The following is a 24,929-nucleotide window of genomic DNA, read 5'->3' as shown; positions in this document are numbered from 1 at the left end:
TGTCCTGGGGTACATCTGGCACAGCATTGCTGGTTGGAGAGAGATTTTTATCACTATATTGTTATGCACTGCAGCCCCACTTTGAGTACTGAATGCAGTTTTGGGGACCTCAAAAGAAGTACACCCACCTATTAGACTGTGTCCACAGGCAACCAACATGGTAAAAAGTCTTGAGAACAAGACTTATGAGGAGCACCTAAGGTCACTTGGTTTGCTCAGCTTGAAGAAGATTGGGGTGACCCCATTGCAGTCTGGAACTTCCTCAGGGGACAGCAAAGGGGAAGGTGCAGATCTTCTCTCTCTAGTGACCAGCAACAAGACATAAGGAAATGGAATAAAGCTGCACTGGGGGAACTTCAGATTGGACATTCCTCACTCTGTGGATGGTTGGTCACTGACACAGGCATCCCCAGGGAAGGGTTCATGGCTCATGTTCAAAGAACATATGGATGATGCTATTTATCACACAATTTAGTTTTAGGCAGTCCTGTGAGAAACAGGGAGTTGCACTTGACGATCCTTTCAACTTTAGATATTCTATGGTGCTATGAATCCAACCTAAATGCCATAGAGAATCATTTGGATTTCAGGCTTTACACTTGGAAAGAAAAATATGGAAAGAAATTGAAATTAGAGGGGATGACATTATGATATCTTCATCTGCAACATATTAAGTGAAGTTTGAACTTCTCCATTCTTAAGACTTCCTGAGAAACAGGAAGCCTAATGGATTGATGTTTCAATCTCTGACTCTCTGCTTAAATTGTGTTTCATGTGAACTGTTCTTGAAATGCCATTTTGACGGAAGGTATGGGAAGATAAGAGTGCTGTTTTAATATAACTTGAAATCTTGATGGCAAAAGGTAATTTGTATTTTCAGTAAGAGGCTTTCATCTTCATTGGACTCTAGTGATATTGATCTGATATCAGTACTAAGTACATATCCTTGATTTCTGACCAGGTTCTGCTTCTAGTGTGAATGACAAATGATTCACATTGTCCTAGCAAATGGAGCTCTTTCTGAGTGTTTCTTTGGCTGGTCAGTTTACAAGTGGCTGCATTTTGCTGGTCCGTTTGATCAATATTTTCTTTCGATACATTTCAAGATGAATGGTTCTGAATTTTCAATCACTGTTCCCCTTTGAGGGTATTTATAGTAAAGTCATAGTAGTCAATGCAGGGTTTGGTTTTGATTCCTGTTTTGTCACTGCTGAGAAACCAGTTGTCTTCCATGATTTATGGAAAAGTCCAAACTTTTCAAATTAAGTGAAGTGTATACAGCTTCAGAATTAATTATGTTCTTAAACATAATGAAAATCTCCATTTGAAAATGAAGCATGCCCCAGAGTTTGAAACAGAAGAAATGAGATAATCAAATCAAAACAGAAGTTCTTTTACCCTAACAAATCCCATAGCCATGTTTAGAACAAAGCTTGTCTCTTGCATGTCTGTGTGGCCAAAACTAGCTCTACACAGCTGGAGATTAATAAGACTACAGTCACACAGCATGAACATGCAAAACTGGCAGTGGCCCTTGCTAGCAGGCAATACAGCACCAAGAGATCTCGCAGGTTTTATCTTAGAAGAAAGAACCCTTAGAACCAAAGTCAATAACCCTTAAGAGTCAAATAGAGACAGGACAAGACAGCAGCAATTCTTTCAATATTTCACAAAAGAACTAAAGACTGTGATATGACAAAGATAGACCATTGGATCTCTGAAATGATCTGAGAAATCAAATATGAAAGAGGTGAGCTACTGGACAGCCTTCACCTGCATTACTGAATGCCATTTAAACTGCTCCCTTCACAGCTGATAACACTGTTTATAATGCATTTCTTATGCTTCATATTCTTTTTGTTTAAACTTACTGTGTGAAATTCTTCTTTCATTAAAAAATGATTGAAAAGCTGTCCCCCTTAGTGTTTCAGAATGCAAATGATTCGGTCTCCCAATTTACTTCTTTCTTTTCCTCATCTCTGTAGGGTTGAACTTTGTTCATCCGCCTTTTTTTTTTCCCATTATTTTTTTATCTGTTATTATTAAATTTCTTCCCAATTATTTTCCTCTTTGTTTGATAAATTATGATTTCCTATTTGATTTCTCAAGTTCTGTTGTGGTAGGTGGCAGAAAACTTGTCATCTGATGCTGGAGGAGAACAGTTTGTGGTATTAACTCTTTGTAAGACCGGATGTTCAGGTACCTTCCTCTGAATATTGTGCTTCCTGTACTGTTCCAGAATTATGTCCTGCAATTTTTAGCACTTCCTTTAGTGGAAATTTTGCTTTGACTACAGTAGAATAAAACTGGATGTGAAGAGTTGATCTAAATACCGAATAGAAATTCTTTTTCCTTTATTCTCTTGACATATTGGGGATTTGGAAAATTTTAGTTGTTGATTTGGGAACAAAAAATTGATAAATAATAAAAAATCAGCTCCAAATTATTTTCAACTTTTTCTTTCAAAAGAGAACATACTAAAGCAGTGCGAAGGGGAAGGAAAGAATTTACTCTCAAAGACATCAAGTAGATCACTTTTTATTGAGGTGACATTTGCATCTGCTGCAGAAGGTGAGATCTCTGTGAGAAATTGTTAACACACCAGAAGTCAGATGCATAATGTCTTTTGTTCATATCCATTGTCTGATGTAATATTTATCATGAAGTTTTTTAAATCTGAAAGATTGAAGAACTGAAGATTGAACAGTCTGGATTAGGCAATGTGACTATTAACAAAACAAATTAATACACCTTACATACTCAAGATATCTGACGGCAGCTAGAACTTCCCAGGACATTCAAATCCATACCAAAATATCTGGAGATGGAAGTTGTTCTTTCTGTTCCCCTCATAAAGTGAGGGGAAGAAACAGAATTCATGTCTATATAGCCTTTGAGCAAGAGCACATTGGAAGAATTGTGCATGAGGGATATGAATGAAGCATACTTGTAAGCATAGATTTATGTTTTATGATGGGTTTTGGGGTTTATTTTTATCTCACAATGCTCTGTTTGCTTGCTTTACTTAAAGCCTTAATCTTAGATTTTGCTAGGTATAGCATTTTTCTATGTAAGCCTGTCTTGTGTTGGGGAGCAAGATGCATCACAGCAAGACAGTAGGGCTGTCAGCATGGCTGGGGGTAAAAGGTCAGAAGAATATGTATGCAGTGGAAAGGGAGCTGCACCTCGAGACATGAATGCTGAGAGCACTTCCTACTGCTCTGTTAGGCATCGTTATGGGAACTGTGAATGCCAAGTATCAGCCTTTCGGAAGGAATTCCCTCTGGCAGAGCAGTTCTTGTTCCTCCTGCTTAGAAGCAGATGGCAAAGAGGAAGCCCTCATCACCAGGCAGACCTGGGTATTCTGTGCCTCTGTAGGCTGAAGAATTTCTTTAATCCAGTAAGACATTGTTCATTTCAGTCGTACAGATATTTGAATTTACTTAGAAAAACCCAAAACCTAATTTGAGGGTAATCCCTGCACTTTTTATATAAAGCAAATGAGCAGTACAAACAAGACTGATTTTATACATGGAACATAGCAGCTAACAGAACTAAACTGTGAATATATTTCTAATATATTACAGCACTGCTTTATATTGGCCAAGTCGATTACTATACTTTGTCAAAGTATTATTTCTAATAGTTTTATAACATTGTTATGTTATGGCAGTACCTTTGGTGTTTTATGAAAAGAGCTATTTAAGCACAAAATAAAAGAGAGGTCTATATCATTCAGATGCTGCAATGAGGGAAGCAATGTATTTAATCCTCTTGATTTATAGCTACTGACTTCTATTTCTTTTAAAACTTTTTTAGTCGGTTGAATACAAGAGTAATTAACTTCAGAGTCATTCACTCCTTTAGATACATGAAGTAACACTCTGTACACAATGAGCCTCTGATGAAAACAGAAAAACACACTACATCAGAACAAAAATGACAGCACACGGGGTAATTTATTTAATAACCAAGCAGCACAGATGTACTCAACTTCTCTGAATACTGATTCTATAGCAAAATTTCATGTTTAGAGGCAGTATAAGTGAAAATGAGTAGGTAATTTATCTTTGCAACTTCTGTTATTCCAGTTTTACAAAGACAGAGATATAGCATTAAGAAAGTTGGGGGGTAGAAGCTCTTCTATACTGTCTTTGATCTGGGAATCTGGGCTATTTTCCACACAGAAAGCTCCACTTAGTCTATTAGAATTTGTTATTGCATATCTTCATAGCTCTTTGAGGATCTGAGATAGTACAATTGAAACTTACCTTAACATGTCTAAACAGAGAAAAGTTGTCATAGTTATGGACATTGCATAGAGGCAAGGATGGTCCTGTCTCCAGTCCCATACATTGCCTCAAAAATAAAGTAGCACTTTTTTATAGCAACGGATTATTAGCTAAACTAGAAAATACTGTTCAGTTGCATAAGCATCCCTATTTAGTTTTGCTAAGAATACTAAAGATTTGGCACCACGCAGTCCACTATGTTTTGAGTTATTAGCAAGAGATCTTCCTATTTCTTCTCTCCTGATCTCTTCTAAGTATATATTAAGCACTGCAACTAGCTGCTGAGTTCAATAGTAATAATTAATGTTGGCAGATATCCACTAGTGACAAATCTGGGAGCCACCATTCCTTTACTGCAGCTAAAAGTTAAATTTAAAATTACCAGTATGAAGAAGAAGGACTCTATAAGTAGAAATTATCATTTGATATTGAATTGCTGATAATTTAAAAATGAAATTTTTAGTCTCAAAAAAATTTTTAAAAAAGGGCACAGTCCAAAAAGAAAAAAAAGTGAAAAATGAGGCTTGCAACTGAAATGGATTGATCTATGTTAGCAATAACAAATTCAAGCTGCATATAAACTTTGTGCATCCTGGATGGTTGCAGAGTGAAATCAATGATCATTCACTTGCTTACATCAGACTTCTTATTTACCTGATTAGCAGAAAAAGAGTAGAAAATGTGTGCTGGGTTTAGGTATTTGTGCAAAGCAATGACACCGTGGCTGTGCCCCTGCTATGTCAGCCAGGTGATCAGAGAGTACTAGCTCATGAATCTCTTGAGCAGTAGATCAAGATCATATGATGGTTTGCATCCTTTCTTAACTCCATGTTTTTGATGTATGGTTTTGTTGCTATTTTCTTCTGTGACACTCACAGGCTTTTTTCCTCCTAATGATTCTGTTCAGACAGAATGCCACCAGAAATGTGTTTCTGATGACCTTTCCACTGTCCCAGTGTAACAGGCTGATGAGATTCAAATTACAGCTGAAACCTAATAAGAAAATCTGAATAAACAAGATGTACAGCCATTCACAATAGATGTATTTTTTATCTTTTTATTTTCTATTTTTGCTTGATTAAAAAAAACAGCATGAATAAGATTTTATAAGGTGAAAAGAGAAATCAGATTTTCATGGGGTTTAATCATATGTGTGAGAAATATGAAGCTAATCTTCTGTTTAGGAGTGCTTTGCTTGAACTTATTGGCATGCATCTCCTGTTCCACTTCACTAAATGTGTTCTTCAGCTTCCTTCATTTATGGATATGGAATATTAGACATTGCTTATCTTACTTGCCAAACTTTCATATATTCCTGAGCCAAGTGTGAACAGAGAATGTTCTATAGTAGAGTCTAATGTGGAATTCGGTGAGAATTTTGGAGTTAAAACTAAACAATGCTGTCAACAGAATGAAATAACAAGGAGACTTTGTTCTATCAAACTTAGAACTGACATCCTTAAAAAAAGTAATCTAGGTTCTCATAGGATATCACATTATTAATCACTCTATTTTCAAATTAGTGATATAATCCAAGAACTTGTGAAAACTAACTTAGGGATCACTCAGATGAGAAAATTTTGTTATTATAATGAAGAATATAGATTTCAGCATGTTTTCCAGGGATTTGCTACTTTTGTCTCTGAAGTCATGAGAGAACAAACAAGAGAAAAAAATGAACATTTTCAGAACAAAATGGACTATGGTAAACATAGCCTGATCTGGAACCTCTTCACGATGGAAAGGCACTCTGACATCCAAGTGGAATTTTAGAGCTTTAGCTTTATAATACATTGTCTGTCCATCCAGGTACATGAAGATATATACACACTTGAATTTTTGGTTCTTTTGCTTTCATGCTAGCTTGGCCAGAAGATTCCTGAGTGTTGATTTAATTGTATGTATGGATTTTGATGATTTCCATATTTCGACAGAGAAAACATAAACTTCAGAAGTGTTGTAAGCAAGTGAAATGAAATTTAGGATGGGCTAATTTAGAATGCAGAAGAGCTGTGATTTTGCTTCAATAGTTAAGATTTATTTGGAAAAAAAAAATTATGTCAGTTCAGGGGGAAGTTTCAGAGCCATTGACATATGGTGCCTAAAACCATACCTGCCACACTGTCATTTCAAAGACATCACAGTTATTATCTCCAGTGCCCTGCAGATGAAAAGGACAAATTCAGTCTCATTATTATACATTATGTTCTTCACTTGAAAAGGCTCCATATTCCCTAGTCATGACTATGAATTTAATGCATGTAAGGAATTATATTGAACTGGATATGTAGGCAGCTATGTTGATCCTTACCCTTCTCTATATATAGCTTTTTTAGTTATTTTGAGCATTAAAATGAAACTAAATTTATGATGTTTGTAAAAGTTATTAATGGTAAGTTAATTTGGAACTTCTTAGCTTTATTTTATTAATTTTTTTTTACTATTTTTTGCTGTGTTAGTCCCATACGTGTGTGCATGTGCAATCCATTAACAGCCCTACTTTTTACTTTCTTCCTTTTCTGAACCAGAAATTTGCCATACTTCACCTTCTTTGTTTCCCCTCTTCAAAAGGAATGTAGTACATAAGTAAAAATTGCTGTGGTAGAAAATCCTTTATATTTCTAGTAAAATGTGGGAGGGAAAGAATGGTTATACTGCATACATCAGTATAAATATTATGATATTATTCTCAAGTCCGTGATCATGTTTTAATCATTCCTTCCTTTACGTTCACCATCCATTCAGACCTTGCCTCATTTATTGCAGAGGATTACTTGAAAAAGGAACTGTAAAGACATTTTGGGATATTTTTTTTAATGCTTGTCTTTGCAATTGAAGGGATTTTTTTTGATTATTTGCGGGTTTTTTTAGTTAAATCATATTGCTTGTGTTTTAGATATAATACAATTTTCCCTGTTATTATTAGGAGTTTAAAACTATTTCAGGGCATGCTCAGAACTCCCAGTATAAACAGCTGGAGATCTGCACACAGAGAGGAAGCAGACTATTGAATTGAGCTCAGCAGTTCATCTGAGAAAGGAGGGTTCTTCCCTAGACCTGATTTTTTTTTTTCCTCTGACAGTAGGTAGTACAAAAAAAAAAAGGATATCAAGGACTAAATACTTCAAATGCCCTGACTTGTTCTGCTATTTGCATGTTTTACACTCTATCAGTTTCTCTCCAAAATAAAGAGGTATGCATTTATAATATGACATTTGGTTTAACTTGGTATTGTTTATGTAAGCTAAAAGGAAATATGATTAGCTTTCCAATTTTTTCCTACTGCAACTCTGAAGAGATGTTTTTGGTCTCCTTTGATGTACTCTTACTCTGCATTTAATCAATGTTTCTGTATTCACTTTGTCTTGTAGTTCTATCCTTGCAATCTTCAGGAGCCTCATCATGTTTAGTTCCTTTAAAGGCCTCATGGAAACCACTGAAAACAATTCTTCTTGGAAACAATTCTTCCATTGTCTCATTGATTTCATCTGCATTAAAATGATGATTTTTTTTTTTTTTAATTTCTTATGTCGCTGACTCACCCTGTCCTTCTCTACTCCAGATAAGTACAGTGGTTTCCATACACCCTCTGTCATTCTGTCTTCCAGACTGGTGTTCTGGTTAGTAATTAGTCCTTGTCCTTGTGTCCTCCAGCTCTATTTTCACTCCATCCTGATAGACTAGTACATTTTGCTAAAGTTTATTCTGTCCTTGTTGTTTGCCCCAATGACTGTTAATGGAGTTGCACGATGAAATAGAAAGATCAATTTGAAAAGTATTCTGCCTTTACGGGAAGGCTTGTTATTAACCTGAGAGTTATAACCTGCCTTCCTGAAAATCTCTGCAGTGAGTGGGATTGTACCAGCACAACCAAATGCATGTTCAGGGGATGGAAACCTGGCTGGGGACACAGGAGGCAGGATCTGCCAGAGAAAGACAGTTGCCAAGAGAAATGGCTGCGGAACAATGGTCTTTTCCCTTGCCGTCTCTCCTCAAATCTTTCACTTTATTGATTACATTTAGCTAACTTTCTGAAAGTTAAAGACCCTCTCCACTCATCTGGTTTGCCTTGATCTTCACAAATCAGTATTAACAAGTCCCTCCAGGACAGGGGAGTGAAAAACAACTGCACTTATTGACTTCTTCATTTTGGAGGAGCTGAACTGTTTCCAGCAATTAAAGGTAATTTGAGTTTTCTGGGAAGTTTAAAAATTGAAGTAAGTAATAATAGTGTCTCTTATTTCACAGCCCTGCAGGGACTGAGCTGTTGCTCACTGATAGCTCTCTTTTTTAACCTTTGTGTGACCTCCAAGGGATTTATGACTCACAGTCAGAGAAAACAGTACTAATCTAGTGCCCTACTTGGTCTCAGATGTCACCTTTCTGTGAATAAAATGTGTCATCTGCTCTTCTCTTATGCCCCTGCTCCTTTGGAAAACCATCAGGAGAGATGGAACGTGGAGTATTGGTACTACTAGGAGATTTGTGGCAGGAATGTGAAACCATGCATACATAGAACTTGTTAAGCAGTTTGAGTTCGCCAGGCACAAGAAGGTAGAAGCCAAGGACATGAGATCCGATTGGATGGAACCTCAGGACAAGTGATGACATAAAGATGGTGTCTTTTTACCTAGTTTTTGCTCTTAGCTGTCTTTACACTCTGTTTTACTGACAGAGATATGTGTTTCATAAAAATGTCCCAAACCTGTGTTGCTATGGGAAGAGCTGGCTCCTGTTTCACTGTTAGGACTGTGACTTGTCAGGAATTCTATATTTGGAGAGGATGACGTAAGGTGCTGAAAAATGTTTGGTCTGGTTTCCAGTCAAGAGTTTGGGATCATATTACTTACAAAAAATGGGTATTCTTCCCCATCAGTGGACAAAAAAGACCACAGTTTCTCCTTCTCTCTCTCTTTTGTTGTTGTTATTGTTGATTAGTTGATTAGTTGATTTGTTTTGCTTTGTTTTTACTTATATTACCCACTGAGGAATATAGACTTAAAAGCGCGCATAATTTTTTTCTCAGCATCCTTTTGGAGTTGATCCCAATCTGGTTTCATCTCAAATGTTCTTGCTGTTGTTGCTTATCAAAGTAAATTATTAGTAAATTTTAAGCTTTTTCGGGTGTTGCAAGATATCCCTCAGTATCAGAGTGTGGGCTTGGTATGATGAAAAAAATATTGGGTATATTCATTGATTTTTTTCAAGTTTATTGCAGGGTACAATTTGATACTTACGTTATATGTCTATAATTTGAAATGAGTTCAATCATGCAGTATTTGCCTTCTCCGTTCTAAAGAATACAAGAGATTCTTCTTTTCTTATGTTTTGTTTCCTGGTTCTTTTTCTGTCATTGTTTTCATTCATATCATATGCTCACATAACAAATTAATTTGAAAATTTTGGGTGCTGAAATCTATATGATGTGGAAAGTGTTCCAAAATAATTTGGAGGGAACAGGAGAGAAGTGCAAGAAAATCAGACACGAAGTTCAAACCAAAGTCAGCTCCTGCAGGGCATTGTACCACTCCAACACATCCCACATCTTCTGTCAATCGTTCATGTACCTTTCCATTAAATATCTGGTTTTTATGAGCCTCAGAGCATTCCCAGAAGTTTCGTTATACCACTTCAAGTAATAACTGATACTGTGAGGGTCTAAGTACCTTTATGTTCTGTTTCAAGTTCTGAGGTTTTAGGGTGACCAGTGTTTTCCAAAATTCAGATATCTAGCTTAGCACTGCAATCCGTAACTTTTATGTCTGAAGGCTTAGATATTTGGCAGATTATAAATGTAAGAGAAGAACTAGCTGTATTTTGAAACCAAGATTATAGAAAATTATTTTTAAATAATCATTGGAAATGCATTTAATTCTCTCTGGTTATAGTGCCTGTTACATTCAGAAAATACCTGTACATGTACGTGATTGAGAAACTAATCAGTAGTGCTGCTTTACTCATGACCCTCATATGCATAAAGATGGCTATTGGGGAGCTAGAGCCTCTAAAATGAATGATGAAAAAATAAGAGGTAGTATTTAAAAATACTAGAATTTGCTGCTTTTTTTTTTTTTTTTTTTTTTTTTTTTTTTTTTTTTTTTTTTTTTTTTTTCCTTTGAGGTGAAACAAGAAAAGCTTATATGGAAACTTTGATTTGATATTGGGGTCTTAGTGGTAGCTTGCTTTAATGCATGTCTTCAGAAAGTGTGGCGTTTTGGAGAGGAACTATGACCAGACTTGTATGGACAATAAGCAACAAGTGATTAATGGTGAATATCTAGAATTGAAAAGAATGGGAAAGATGGCAAGCAGAAGAAAGCAAGATAGACTTTGATGGATATTGTTTGTCAAAGAGCTCAGTGGTAATCAAGTTTTAGAGATTTGGAATTTTAAAATTTTAGCTGCTTTTTCAAGTGATAAATCAGTGTGAGAGATGCAATTACATTGCTGCAAGCAAAGCTGCAGCAGAAATATATGCTGTAGATAAGTATTTAAAATGACAGTGGTGCGTGCATTGAAGAAACCTGACAAGTCGTGAAAATTGGAACTATATCGCTGTATCACTTCTTCCATGATATTCTGGGAACTGTGTGAAAAGGAAACAGGAATAATCCTAATGAAACATGATCTCTTCTCTATTCCAAACTACTATAAACTGAATCTGACTGGCTGCTGCACTGGTGGCATTTTTTAATACAGTGTAATGTATTCCAGCACTTGTTCGGGCAGCTGTTGAAACCCCCCATTGATTGCAACCTATGCTACCTTTTTATCTGCCTGTTTAGCATTTCAATTATCATCTCCACCTCTTTTAACCTCTTGTGATCAGGTCAGTATCTAGCAAATGTCTACTATGAAAATAGTTCATGTTAGGCTGTTGTCTCAGTTGCTAACCAAATCACACTTCAGAGACAAAACTTGTTATTTATTTACCAAGCTTTCCAGGCTCAGTATGCTCATTTCTTCTCACTGAGTTTTGATCCTTTATTGAACTTACTTTTAAATCTGTGATGGTCAAAACCCTCTTTCATGGATAGAAAATATATTTTTCTCCTTGTCTTGTTCATAAAAGAAATTTGAAGCCTCAGCCCATAGTCTTCAAGGGAGCTGAGGGGCCCAATTTGTTCTTTTGCCACTGTTTTGTATATATGCTCTTGAGTATGTCATTTAAGCTGCCTAAATTTAATGATGTTTAAAATGAATACCATAATACTTAATTCACTGGATTATTGTGATCTAATTAATAAATCCTTTGAAGTTCCTATTTATAGGGTGCTTAATAGATATGCAATGGTCATAGCAATAAATTTATTTTATTTCCTGTGTTTCAGCCCAGTATCATATGGATTTGGGGATGCTACTTTGTTTTACTCTCTCCACATACAGAGCTTCCTTTTGTGTGACATAACTAAGTTCTTTCACTTCTCATATCCACCTCTAAGTAATGATTGTTTCTTGTGCATAGATGTATCAAAGAGAATTTTGAAGATTTATTATTTGTACTCCACATGAACCACTCGAGTCCTTCATTCTAAAATAAGCCTCTTGAAAAATGTAGATTATTTTCCTTTCAACCTTGTCTGCAGTTTAGAAGCATGCAGCGAAAATGTGCTGTTTACAGGTGAGGGATATATTCTGCAGTGAGGATCTTACAGAGGCCTGAACATGTGGAGTATTATTAATACTGTTTGGTAAAGTATTACCCCACAGCACAGCAGGTGAGGTCTCACCAGAGCAGAGCAGAGGGGCAGAACCTCCTCCTCCACCCTGCTAGCCACGCTGCTTTGGATGCAGCCCAGGACACGTTTGGCTTTCTGGGCTGCAAGCACACTTTGCTGGGTCTTGTTCAGCTTTTCTTGCACCAGTACCCTCAGCCCTTCTCAGCAGGGCTGCTCCCAATCCTTTCATCCCCCAGCATGTATTGAAACCAGGGGTTGCCCTGACCCAGGTGCAGGAGGTTCCACTTGGTCTTGTTAAACTTCATGAAATTCACATGGAAGCACTTCTGCAGCAAATTGTCCGTTTCAATTTCCTTTCTATATTAAAATCTACTCCAGTTTTGTATGTGACAAGAATCTTATGTCACAATGTAAGCGCATCTCATACATAAGTAAAACCATGGCTGTACTAAGTACTTTTAAGATCAGGACCCAAGAATGGCATTCTCATTCTGTATTACAGCAAAATACTGCATTTTATTTCTATTTTATAGTTTTTTAGATCACCTTATTTTCAAATTATTCCTCTAGCAAGTTCATGAGAATGAAGAACTAGACAATTTAGCAGCAGAAATGGCTTTTCAGAAAGTTGCCAAGTTATTGGCATCACCAACGATTTGCCTGGCACTGTTATATCTAATGCAAGATGACTAACTTCGTTAGTCAGCTGGAATATTAGCTGTAGGAGGGGCAGACAACTGAGGCTATAGTTCTTTACCCAACTACTGCTTAATTACTTCTATTTATTTGTTGAGAAAGGATTAAATAATATTTATCTATATAAATATAGTTGACACCAATTTATGTGAGTTTATAAAACTAAAAGAACAGAATAAGCAGAACCTTTGTAATATGCTTGAGAACAATATTAGCATTACTTGAGTTTAGGGAATAAAATGAGGAAAATATTAATAGACTGCCAGATAATAACACTTGTAATACTATAGTAAGAATTATTCTTATCTTTTACATGCCTTTACAAATATTGGAAACATAGCATCTGCAAACTTTAATTATATCCCCACTCCTCCACCGAGAGTTAACATTTTTAACCCTGATGAAATGGAAAGTCATGTAGCAGGTTTGTTTATTTTTATGGAATTTTGAACCATCTCTTAATCTTGGGAAAAAAACCCAGGACAACCAGAATATAGGGAGTTTTTTCTGTATTTATATTTAATTTGCAATAATACCTCAGGCGTTTTAAACATTTACTTATGTAACCATATAAAACACTGAGATAAGTTTATACCATGATCAAAATAAGTATGAATTCATGAAGTCCAAAATTTAAGAAGCATTTTATAACATATGAGAATAAAACTTAAAATCTAGCTTTTTATCCTTTATCTATATAGTCTCAACTAACAAATTGCTACTTGCAGGTGTAATAGAGTTTTATAATAGGAATATGGTAGGAATTATTTTTGACATGGGATTCATATGATAGCTTTACACATTGGTGTTGCCTTTGTTTTTGGAGGGATACGTGTGATATTATAGTTTTAAATATTTTTCTCAGTTTCCTGTTATTTAGGAAGCAATCAGTCAAAGAATAAACAAAAGACTGATTTTATTGTATCAAGGCTCTGATTTCTGATAGCGCTTATATGGCAACATCTCTGAAAGGTGCTGATGTCTGCACTTAGGTGAAAGCATCTGTTTTCAAAATTCTGACCCTGGTTAATCTTTGAAAGCCCATAGGGATTGAGAGACATTAGAGATACTGTAGCTCAAACCTTGATCTTTTGCATTGCTTTCTTCTAATAGCTCTGCATTAAATACAAAGGAATTTTTAAAATGGAAAAGTACTGTTGAAGAGATGATGGATATTAAAAAAAGAGAGAACACGAGGAAACACTGTGCAATTGGTAGTTTAATTTCTAAGTCTCTCTGCTCTGGTTTTATTATTCTCTGTATTTAAATTTTAATAGAGTCAGTGCTACTTAACCAAAGTCATTCGTATCATCTCACCAGCCTACATGGAATCAAGGCAGAATGAACTTCAGCTCTCTAAGTGAGCAGGAGTTAACAATGCAGCATGACACAGAAATGATTGAATTTGCCAGCAGTGTTTGTGCAATGCTTGCTAATTTACAAGGGCATTTTCAAGTGATTCAGTGGCTGGGATTCCTTGGGGGCAGTTCTCTTGGGCACTGAAACTGAATCAACATTTAAATGGCTTTACTTTTGGAGTAGCTTAGAAAAATCATAAGTAAATATATTTTTTTTTTATAATTAATACAGCAACTGCAAATCATGCAAGGATCATTTGCTTTCTGAAAGGAAAGAAAACTGTTCTCATTTGGCTGAGCATTTTGCACTGTATTTGTTAAAACTGTGAAGAAATGTAAAATGCAGGGTGCTGGAATAAGACGAGTCCAAGTACTCACTGATCTGGATGAATCAACGCCTCATTTAGTAAATAATGAATCTGCTGTAGAGAAAATAAATCGAGCTGTAAGTCAGAAATCTGAATTCTCCCTTTTGCCCCTGATGTGCCTGTGCCAAGGCATCCCACCTTTCCCTTTTTGAGGTCCACTTTGGCTGGAAAAAGTAGAGGCAATGACCTCTTTGAAAAGAGCACCCAAGTAAATAATTTTGAAGTCACAGGATGTTATTTCCATCCCTTAAGTGTTCCCTCCAACTTCCAGCAACTCCTATTGTTATTTTCCTTTGTAACATCCCAAATATGTTTTAAAATATGACTATTAATGTTCTGCTGGAGTGCCCACATTTCAGTAGCAGAGCGTAAGGAGGATTGCCTTGCTCCTGTAAATGTACTTTTTCTGTGTCCTTGCAGGCTGCTAGACATTTGCCATGTTGGTGCAAAAAATACCTGTGCTCACTTGAATGCTGTAAAATCTAATCAAGCCAGAATTTGAGAGCTAGATGTCTCTTTTCATAACAGGAAGGAAAGTGACATTTTGGCAAAGACATAGAGTGCGAGCATGAAACAAATGCTCCTGCTCTTGCCTTCTTGATTTTCTTCATGTTATTGGAAGCCTAGAAAAAGTCAAATCAAAAATCTTTTTAATTAGACAATGACTTTGATAAGTTGTTGGCTTCAATGAAACTTCTCAGACTTCATCTTTGCTGGCTGCCACCCATGGGTCTATATTAACTCTTTAAAAAAATCAAAAAACAAAAAAAAACCCCCACAAAACAAAAACAAAACCAAAAAAACCCCACCAAACCCCATGTTTCTCATTCTATTTAAAACAGTATTATAAATAGCATATTTATGGAGTACTTGATGATTAAGTGTTTTTTCTCTTGCAGAATCTCTGGAAGGAAAGTTATAAAATTCAATTCTAAAAGCCTCTAGGGAGATAGAAACCCCAAAATGGCTATCTCTTGTAATCAAAATGAGAAAAAAATATTTTTCTCTTTGGCTTTTTTCTAATGAACTCTTGAGATTTTAAACATTGCAAAAGAGGTTCATGGAACAAGTAAAGCTGCTGATTGTCTACAGAAGCACACTAGAGATTTCAGAAAAACTGAGATGTTTCCTCTGTCTCATATATAGCAAAACATTAGAAAGTTGAGCCATTGTTCTTGCTAAAGAAGTAGTTCAGCTTCTACAGTGTGAAGACTGTTGCTTGACTCTCAATGTTCTTGTTATTGCCTGTTTTACAGGCTCTTCTAATTCCTTGAATTTTTCTTGAGTGCCCTAATTGTGAAGTAAAGACAAATTCTCACAGGGTCCTTTGGCTGAATCTGCATCAGGTCCCTCAGCTTCTGCCAGTCTAAATACTTTAAAACTTTACAGGTTTACCCAATGAAGATCCTTCATCAAAGAAAGTTCTATTATCTAGAGAACAGCTGCAAGATTTTCTCTTTTTTTTAAGCTTTTTGTACATACTTATTAAGATATGGGTTTTGGGCTTGGGTGATTGGCTTGGGGTTTTTTGGTTGCTTTCTTTTGCATTTAGACAAAACTGGTTGGTTCATCTCCTTGTACAAATAACTCAAAAATAAAACTAAAGGACTGAAAGGGCTGCTGGGAATTAAGTAGCACTGATGATTAATGGCCTGCTCCCTCTGAAAACTGCAAGTCAGATATGAAATTTCTTTGATAACAAAACTGGAATTTCGTATTTTAGTTCATATACATATTCAAGCTTATATTATTACTATATGTGCATCCTTTCTTCCTGACATGCACATGAATTTTCAAACAAAATTTTTTTTGATTGCTAAAATACTCTCAATTAAAAAGGTTATGTTGTAGTTTCTGTTGCTGTAACAGCCTTTGGAGCTTATGAAATGACACTGGATTTGACAGGAAACTCAGATAAAGTGGCTAGATATACCCACAATGGTTGAGATTCAAATCAGAGAATGTCAGTCAAGTTTGGGGAGCTAGTAGTAAACACATTGAACTAAACTTAGAAGGAAGGTGGTTTAAAACAAGTTGATGCTCCCCAGGAACAATTACAGTGTTTGTGAATATAATTACAGGTAGAGCTCCTGAAGTCTGGCTTGGATGCAAAATCTGTGTAAAAACACAGACTTTTAATTTTTTTTCTACCCTTATCTCCTATTTTCTTTACATTGAAGTGAATTTCATTAGATCTTTACTTTGGAACCTACTTTTATTTATTTCAGATTTATTAAACCATGTTATCTATTCCTGGTTTGGGCTTTAGAGACACAGTGTGAGAACAATTATACTTGGACTTGGAGAAACACTTTCATGTGAATTATAACTGGAGATCTGTACCCAGGCAAATGGCTGCAAATGTCCTCTTTGGCAGAAGATATTTCTCTGTGTTGGAGGTTATTGCTATATATCTTTCACAGTAGTGAGAAGTTTGAAAAGACTCAAACAATTAGGGGATATGTGGAAGCAGTGTGTGATCATAATTAGTGGCTAATTTCTTCCATTTTGAAAATGCCACTCTATAAAATAATAGGGAAACTGTGCTGGCTCCAGGGCAATCTATATTGCAGCAGTGTACAACTGTTCACTAACCAGGAGTGACACCAGGCAGAGCCATGCTTTAGAAGTTTTATCCACATCATTAAACAACTGGAGTTTTGCCCACATGTTCAAGCAGAAGACTGACGCTGGAGAGCTTGGGTCATAGATGTGCTTTTGATTTTTTCATGGGATTAAACAAATAATCCTGCCTCTGTCCTCACAGTTAAGGTCAGTTTTGGGGTAAGATTCTTTCAGCATTGCCACTATGATTTGCACTTCCAGATGTTACTGCAATAAATGAAATACCTACGATGAACAGTATCATAGTTCAACTTTGCAGAAGAAACATTGGGTGTAAAGTATACATTAGCCTTGATAGAATAGATTAGCCTTCAGTCAGTAAGACCTACCTATTATTCTGATAGATCAAAGAATATATTTCATCTGTCTCCAACCCATGTTGTCAGTCTAGACTGTTAAATCTTTCCTCAGTGGCTACAGTTGCTGTTTTTCCTTATATTAGGAAAAAATGTGGAGAGTAGTTTTCCCCGATCGCCTTTTCTTTTAAGATGAGTCATTGCCATTAGCAGATTTATAGAGATTAGTCAGCTATTTGTTTTTTACTTTTGGAATGGGGATAGACCTTTATGAGAAAGAAAACACTACTGGCTTTAGAGTTAAGGAAGAGCACAAGGCAGTTTATGTAAATCTTGTTGCAGCTCATTACTTTTAAACAATAGAAACAAGGGGGTTATTGGACACTTAGCAGATCTATATGTCTGGCTTTGACTATGGAACCATGAAGAAGACCATTCACTTAGGTCATTCAGCCCAGATTTTACACTAGCCTCAAATGTGCTGAGTCAAGGCTGTAGGAGCTGAGCAAGCTTGGCAAGAACAGTCATGTGAAGCAGAGCTTATTGCTAAGACTCAGACACTTCCAAACCACAGTCTTACACATCCAGAGCAACAGCCAATTCTCTCAGCTAGGCTCCTTGGAAAATCTTAGCTTTAATGTAATTAAGCAGCATAGTGAGCTCCATTCGCCTTGATGGTGCGAGTCTCACGTGCCTTGCTGACAGTTTCACTGTGTTGCTGCTGCATTATGTCTCTACTTTGATTAGGCCCAGATACATTTAATTAGCAGGTTGTTTGATCAATTAGATAATGAACCCTAAAGTCACCTTCTTGCTTAGATGTGCTTTGAACAACAATTTTAATCTCAGTGACAGATCCTCGAGAAAGAAAAGAGGAGAAACCAATGTAATTAAGATGTGAGTGCACAAAAATGCCTATATGACTCTGGAGCATGAAACTAGAAGTACTTTTAACTCTAAAACATTGAACACATTGAGTTCAATGATGTAAACTCCAAGGTTTTCAACTGAGTTATCATTTTATTATGTCTATGATGAATAGGAGAAAGATATTTGAAAGTGTCTTTGCACCCACTTCATTGATTTCTCTAACACCAGAGATAGGCTAAAACTGAGTCAAAATTTAATGAAGTTAAGTGCTTATGCAGCACTCTCATAAAATGCTCCTGAGTTTGTAATGAATAGTAATAAGCAAAAAACCAAAAATGAGAAAAAACCCTAACCTGGCTGAAACAAACGAACAAAAAAGACTATTTACTAGAAAGCATTTAGCAGCAAAATTTTGACACAGTGGGGCAGAAAGAGATGGAAGTTCACCTTCAGGCAATCAGAAATTTCCTCAACTGTGTTGAATATGTGGAATTTGGAATAAGGATGGATCAAGGTTCATCTTGGTTTATGAGATTATGAGGAGGCCACATTATGCCATGCAAGAATAATAAATGCTAGGGGAAAAAAAGTGAGTTATGTTCAGGGACAGGCTTCTCTCCATATCTTTGGGTTTGCTTTGCTTCTGTACTTGTGCTTTGCAATTTCAGCTTCTTCATCTGGAATATGTTCTACCATATTGAATCTTGGGGCAGAAGTAAAGATTTAGTATTTAATGCAAAATAAGTTGCAGTGGCAATTAACATGTTAATTCTTTAATAGCTACAGTAACTATATCAAGGATTCAAAAACTGAACAAATTCCACTCTTGGTGCCAAAATTTTGGCCAAATACCCCATCAAGTACAAAGCACATTTTTTTTATTCTTTTTGCATCTGTTCAAAGTGATTTAGGAGGTAGAAACAATCTAGAAGTTGTGGGAATGGGAAACAAAAATTTTTATGTGTACATACAAATGTGTGCACATGTATGTGTCTGTAGCATTCTTGCATCAAATGTTTCTGTTTGTTGTGTTTTCTTGTCATGAGTGTTAACTTTGAAACCCACTTAATAGGGAAAAAAGAAAGGAATTCACTGTTTTCTATTAATCTAATTTCACAGTGTAGCAATGTAAGCTATGTATGTAAGCTGTTCAAAATCAGGAAAATGAAGTAGTTCTGTCTATATTCCTGGTGAATAGTGACGAATCCTGCTATTACTTAGGTATTTTGTTTGTACTGTGGTAGAGCACAGTGTATTGTCTAGTAGAGTTCCACTGAAAATAATTGATAGAATTTTTCTTTCAGACTTTTATCCCAACGGTATAATTGTTTATTATTTTGCTCTGTTACTGGAAAACACCTCCACTGACAAATTTATACAGTGCTTGAACTAAAAGACATATGTTGAAGTTTGTGATTCTTATTTCTTTAAATATTGGACTTTTAAAAAGGATATTATAAATGTAACCAGCTGGTTACAGTTCATTCCAAATGCAGATATCAATGCAGTAAGAACAGGGTTAATAAATAATAAGAGAAAAAAATGAATTGCAGAAAAACTTCACAAGTTCCATGTGTGCTAGGAAGTCTAAGATACTGTTTCAAGCAAGCTAAAGCCAGAAAAATAACTAAAACATTAAGATTCCTGAGTTGCTCTTGAAATCCGTGTTCCTTCTTACATAAGCTTAGGTGCAAAGATGTGCAACAAGAATTTTGGAGAATCAGCTTAAGCCAGACTTACAGAATTTTAAAGGAACAAGCTCCACCACCATCACGCCCCTCACTCTGCAGCAGACAGAGAGATGGTCTTAAATAGGGCTGACACGCTTTCTGGACTTCCCACTCCACTGAAAGCTCTGAAAAATTTGCTTAATTGCTAAGGATTTTGGGGCGGGGGGGGGGAGGGGGAAAGTCTTGTGAAATTTCTGACCAGTCTTATTATTCAGCCCACTAAGCATAAAATCAAATCAAGGAGATGACCATTAATTCTCAGGGAAGTCGGGCTTTTTTTTTTTTTTATTAAAAACAGAAAAAAACCCCAGTGGATATTTACACATGGACTGTAGCAAATTCTGCAGCAAATTTCAATATATATGTGTGGGTAGTAGTCATTTTAAAGAGCAGAAAGTATCATGTCTGACAGTGAGATGGTAAAATAATTTGACACTTAAAAATAATACCTCATTATAAATTGTAAGGATTGTCAATAGCAGCACAATGACTCACCAAAGCAGGTACTCATTATCATGACCTAAATAGAAAAGAAATAGGAATGGCTCTGTTAGAAAGAAAAGATTAAGGCATCCTGAGGAAGGACAAACACCAGCAGCTGAGTTTGAGGAGGTCTATATAGAAACATTCGTATTTTTAAATGTTAAGCTAATTTGTTACTTTTCATGCAATAATAAAGCCTAACCACAGGACATACATGAATTTTGAACTCTGCCTTGTGTATAGAGAATCCTGGGAAATATGCCTGCTAACACAGTGTTACTAATAATGGCATAAATTATTAAAGCAGACAGAATTTTTATAGCTGATGCATGTGCGCTTTGCACTCTGCACTTTCTTCCGCACGGACAATGAATAAACACCAATATGGTTTTGTTTCTGCAGTTTATGTGCCAACACAATGCTGTTATTTGGGATCATAGCTCTGCAGGAGAATGTTATAACAAAAAAACAAAAAAACAAAAAAACAAAAAAAAAAAGGTGAAAAAGAGGCAAATAATCCCTTGGGTTTAAATTAAATTTTCTGTTGACAGTACATTCCTTGTTTCTTTAATGGGAAATATAAATAACTAAAGAACGCACATTTAAATATGTGTCAAATGGCTTTGATAATCTCGTTATTGAGACTGACATTGCTCTTCAAGATCATTCTAATAAACAAAAATTTTTTTTGCATAAGGGAAAAAAACTATATTTTAGACAGATCATTAGCTTTAGAGAGCTCTATGAAAACAAGTTATTAAAAATTGCTTTGTATTTGACCTGAAAAGACATGGAGTTAGGAGATAAAAAAATAGTTTTGTCAATAGTTTCTTTACCTCTGTAAATTTTTGAATATTTAAATTTTATTTATAGCCACCACCAATAGAACAACTTTAAAATACATTATGAACATGCTATGTTCAGGCACTTTAAGTTTGTTTTCTAAGAGTCAACTTTAGAATAATTAATAGCATAATATTTGGGAACTGGGCATTGATTTTAATGAAGCCAAGATGGCTGGGGTAAGTGTGAATTTTTAGAAATGCTAGGTAAGTCGGAAAATATAGAGATGGACTTTGACAGCTGTGATCTAAAGAATTTTGTGACAGTGTTCTGCCTTTCTTGTATATCATATTTTACTGAATATTTCTAATTTTTTTAAAAGATATTGCTGATGCAAGTGGAGTTGCAATGCATTCACTCATGTTTTATCCTTATGCATATACATACTGAGTTTTAGGCGTGGTGCAGAAGGAAATGCCATAGATTTATTTTTGAACTGTGGTTACAGGAGTTTTAATTGCTTCTTTATGTGAAAACCTTTAAGTCAACAACTTTGGAACATGCCTTGCCCTCTAATTACTCTTTCCGCAAAAATTGTCCATGCTCAGAGTGTCTCTGACTGCCTTTTTCCTCATTACTCTCTGCCCACTTTTAGAGTATGAATAGCTATCAGTACGTGATTTTTCTTTCATATCCTGCCAAGGGAGGTCTCTACTGTGCACAGCAATGTGTTGGTGATTTAAAAGAATCCTCTGCAGGAAGCAATAACACTAGAAATGATTTCAACAAAACCTAAAATGTCACCTTAGACTAATGAAATTCCTTCATCAAGCAACACAGAGTTGACACTTCTGTGAGATCCTTTAAAACTCAGTTTAAGAAGAGAAAATTAAACTTGAAATGACAGGAAACAAGACCAGCTCTGTTTCCCCTGGAAATAGTTGAGAACAGTATGTTGATTATTCCCAGGCAAGCTGATTTCACAGGCAGTGACCCTAACTCAGTATAAAGAACAGCTAACAACATGGCTTTAGATGGCTGGGAATGTTATCTGTTGTTTGTCATTTAAAAAATGAAATAGCCGTCTGTCTTGGAGCTGGCCCATCTGTAGCCTCACTCTTACTTTCCCTCATATGCAGGGAAACAGTTGAGGAACTGCCTTACTGGCTCAACCTAGAGATTATTTTCTTCCATTTTTCCCATCCCTGAGAGTGGGCTGTACAAGTGCTCTAGTGGAAAATATAGTATTCCTTGACAGATGGCAGTTATAAAATAACCTGTGTGTAACAGAGTTTTCTTTTAAATTCATCTCATTAAATATATCAATGCATGCTCTGAATTGCAGAGCGTTGTAGCTCTTTCATTCAGTTCAATAAAGTTGTGGGTCTAAACCTCTTGAGATATTCGCAATACCAACAAAAACCCTTGACCCCCACATTTAAATCTAGACAAGCCTCCACCCTGGTAATGCCTCTTGGTGGATAATAGAGACGAGCTGTTTTTTTGGGGAGGGCATCAGTGTTTATACAGGTTCCTTGGTTTTAGTGGAGTGCAGATGTGAGAGCACAGCACTGGGGAACTGTTTCTGTGAGCTGCAGCTTTCCTGAATAAGAACTTTTACGTGTCCTATAGGGACACTCTGGTATCACTTCACAACACTACATTTGGCTGCACAAGACTACAAAAAAAAAGACATTCATAACATTTAGGCTGAATCCTGAGGTTGGAATCTTCAGCTTCTTTTAGGATCAATTAGAAATGGGAACTTAACTCAGTCCCTGCACACACCACCATTTCCCTCTCAGCTGCTCAGCTGCGTGTGAGAGTTTAGATGTAATTTTGCCGTGGGCACAGAGCCAGTCCCTGCAACACTAAAAGAAGTGATAGTTCAGGGCTGCTCTTTTACGTCTTTTCATCACTGCTGAGTGTTGTTTTACTTTCCTCGTTTCAGAAAGAAACCCATCATCCAGTGTGTGGGCTGTCAGTAGCTCCCTCACACTCTCATTTTCCGCTGCGGTACAGCCCGATGGGGCTTGCTGGCCATCCACGATGTTTCCACACTCTGGCTGCTCTGCCCTCAGCTTTCCAGCCTCCTTTGCCTGCAGTGTATGCCCATAAATTCCCCCTGCAGACACGGCACTGCACGCAGGGTGATCTCCACGGCAGCAGCCTCAGTTATCTAGGGAGATGTCTACTCCCTGCAGGGAGAGGTTTTACCGCATTGGATCCGGTCACACAACCATGACATCCAGCATCTTGCTTTAAGCAATGAACAGTACCTGATGTTTCAAATGAAGCTGAAAGCACCTAACAATGTAACTGGAGAACTGTATGTGGCAGAAGGGAAAAGTTTATTTTACTGGCTCTGGGTGCCTATGGAATTGAAAAGCCATCTAATTCCATAATAAACCATAAATCCATGACTCCCTTCTGTGTCTGGAGCTGGACTTAGGAATACTTTAGCAATAATGACAAGCTGTGTTTAATTGTTCTGGGGAAATAACATAGTGAGAGCCAGAGATGACATCTGCAGCACGGAGTTGGTGAAAAAGGTATTTTCTATCTACCTGAATTTACAGGCAAGTTGAAATTTTCCTGGCCAAACTAACAAAACCATTGACTGACATGCTGCTAAACCTAGCACACTGTGCTGTTAACACTGTTCATTATATTTTATTGCTGATTGCAGGGCTGCTGGTATGGAACACTGTGTTCAGATAAAGCTCCTCTGCAGCACCAGTGTGAAACAGGGGAACCCTGATAACTGTAAAAACTGAGATACCTTTAATGGGTTATAAAAGCACATCCACAGCTGTTTTTAGAAACTGTTAGTGATTTCCCTGGTCTAGTGATCAGATAATTTTTAAAACCTGTGATCTTTGCTGACTTTTATTGGCTGTGATAATTTTGATTGAATTGTTTATGCTGACAGTGATAATAAGACTAAAATGTTCTGTTTAACGTAATTTGATTTTCAAGGTTTCAGACGGACTAAAACCATGGGTGACAAATTTTTAGATGAAATCTTTGATAGCGCAGAGTTTTAGGAGTTCATCTTAGCATGTGATGAATACCAGCTGCAGTGATCTGTGCATTTCTGTTATGCTGCTGGATGTGTTTTCCAATTAAACACCTAATGTAGCACCTATAGTATTTTATAAGGATATAAGGGTACCAATTGCACCATATGAACTGTTTTTTAAAAGAAACAGGTCTTCAACAAAGGAAGATTTCCCACATGAATCCATCTAAGAAAAGTTGGGGTGAATTTTATACAGACTACACAGATCTGTTCCTGTGTTGATAGACTTGTTTCCCTATGTTGTTAAGTCCAAAGGATAAACTAGAACTGAAAATTAAATGTAATTAAAACACTGAGCTGTCAACTTTTTTTTATTTTTTTAAGTGAGGTTTTTAGTCACATAAGAACATATATTTGTCAATTCAACAATACAGGTTTGAAGGAGATTTTGAGTAATTCTGGAGACTGGAATGTAATTCTCTCATGTTTGTGTCTGGCCCAACACAGACACCACTAATTAAGGGAATGCTCTTTTGGTTCACTGTGCAGAGATTAGCTTCATTTCAGTGAAGGCAAAGTCTTGGGTCCTGATTTAAAAATAGGTATTGCAGACATTCCACAGAGGAAAGCTCTTTGAAATGTCTCCTCGGGTACATGCAGTTCCCTGCGTTTGTGCTTAGTAGTAGAGCATAATTAGATTTCAAATTAATGGATCAGGTGACTATCC

General features: G+C 36.4%; 1 protein-coding gene across 7 annotated transcripts in view; it reads left to right on the top strand.

Annotated features, from left to right (window-relative positions):
• Window positions 1-24,929, top strand: part of LRRC4C (leucine rich repeat containing 4C) — a 502,291-nt gene that overhangs the window by 451,898 nt on the left and 25,464 nt on the right. The gene's annotated exons all lie outside the window — the stretch shown is intronic.

This window comes from Chamaea fasciata, unplaced genomic scaffold (genome assembly GCF_029207755.1).
Source record: "Chamaea fasciata isolate MVZ Bird 193981 ecotype frontalis unplaced genomic scaffold, bChaFas1.0.hap1 SCAF_7, whole genome shotgun sequence".
Taxonomy (NCBI): Eukaryota; Metazoa; Chordata; class Aves; order Passeriformes; family Sylviidae; genus Chamaea; species Chamaea fasciata.
Note: the sequence above shows the minus strand (reverse complement) of the source record. Positions and strands in the feature narration are given on the sequence as shown.